The sequence below is a fragment of the Anastrepha ludens genome, chromosome 2 (genome assembly GCF_028408465.1).
Source record: "Anastrepha ludens isolate Willacy chromosome 2, idAnaLude1.1, whole genome shotgun sequence".
Taxonomy (NCBI): domain Eukaryota; kingdom Metazoa; phylum Arthropoda; class Insecta; order Diptera; family Tephritidae; genus Anastrepha; species Anastrepha ludens.
In genome coordinates, this window is record NC_071498.1 from 165,885,741 (window position 1) to 165,887,057 (window position 1,317).

The 1,317-nt window shown below is 36.8% G+C and overlaps 1 non-coding gene across 1 annotated transcript; it reads right to left on the reverse strand.

Moving 5' to 3' along the window:
- Positions 1-403: 403 nt before the first annotated feature.
- On the reverse strand, positions 404-607 carry LOC128856160 (U2 spliceosomal RNA). The gene has a single exon (XR_008453818.1). It is a non-coding gene; the product is annotated as a U2 spliceosomal RNA (small nuclear RNA).
- Positions 608-1,317: the final 710 nt, after the last annotated feature.

Here is a 1,317-nt window from a genome sequence, read left to right on the forward strand (position 1 = left end):
CGTTGGGTATGGTGAAAAAAAAAAAAAAACACCAGTCTAACGGTTAGACGCGATTGAAGTGAAACCTTCCGTAAAACAAACTGAGAGAGAATAAGACGAAAGCAGCATTAGGAGCGGTATAATTATAGGTTCATTATAATATTGCTATAAAGTTCATATTTTATTTTCTTCATTTTATTATTATTCATCCTCAATGTTTTCAATTTCAACAAATGATACGAGTGGCTTATGATAGATAAAATATGATAACAATGGTTTGGTTTCGATGTTGTCAAAAAAAATACCCAAACGGACCGAAGAAACAGACTTACAAATTTCTTCCATTTTCGTCTACTTGTATGCATATAAAAATGTATGTCTCTTCCCACCAAAGCTAAATGTATTAGTATATTTCTTCTTGTATTTATTCAATGCCGAAATCCCGGCGGTACTGCAATACCGGGCCAACCCGTGCCAGAGGTGGAGCAAGCCCCTAAATCACTCCGCCCATTTCCAAAAATCAGTTTAACATTTGTTGTTCTCCGATGGACTCCGATGGAGGATCTATCAGATGTTAAGCTGATAAGAACAGATACCACACTACCTAGTCAATAGATTTTCTAATAAACCTTTTGAGAATTACACGCTCACAAAAATTATTTATATCAACATATAATATAACGCTTCGTAACTAAATAACTTTTAGGCCAGCGCCGACACCATGGCGCGGTAGCCGAGAGACTAGCAATGTGAGCTTCCGATCCAAAATCCTTGGTTCGAATCACAAGAAAAAATAAAAGTTATTTAGTTCGTCGCTACGTTTATATCAACATATAATATAACGCTTCGTAGCCAAGAGGGTCGCTTTTTCGTTTCACTTTTTCTCAAATCACTCCCAACGATTCTAAAGAAGTTTTCACGACTAGTTACAAAGAAAAATTTTGTTAACCAACGAGCAATTTGTTTAGAATTTAGAAAATAAGGTATATAAGTGCAACAATTAATGCTAAGGTGTGGTTAGTACATTAAGTCTTTGGGCTTTTTGCGTTTCAGTCTTCTTCGCCAATTAGCTGGATTAACAAGAATAGAGGCCTGCGTATTAACGTGGCTTTTTTAATCTTTCATCGTGGCCTTTTGCTATCTTTTTTATTGTGTCTGCCACCGAGTCAATATTTAGGTCGCGTTCAAGAACGGAGCTACGGATATACCACGGAGCACCGACTGCACATTTAATAATTTTATTTTGTAGCCTTTGTATAGATTGAATGTTACTTTGGCTGGAGCAGCCCCATAACTGTGCGCCGTAGGACCATACAGGCTTCAGAATTTGTTTGTATA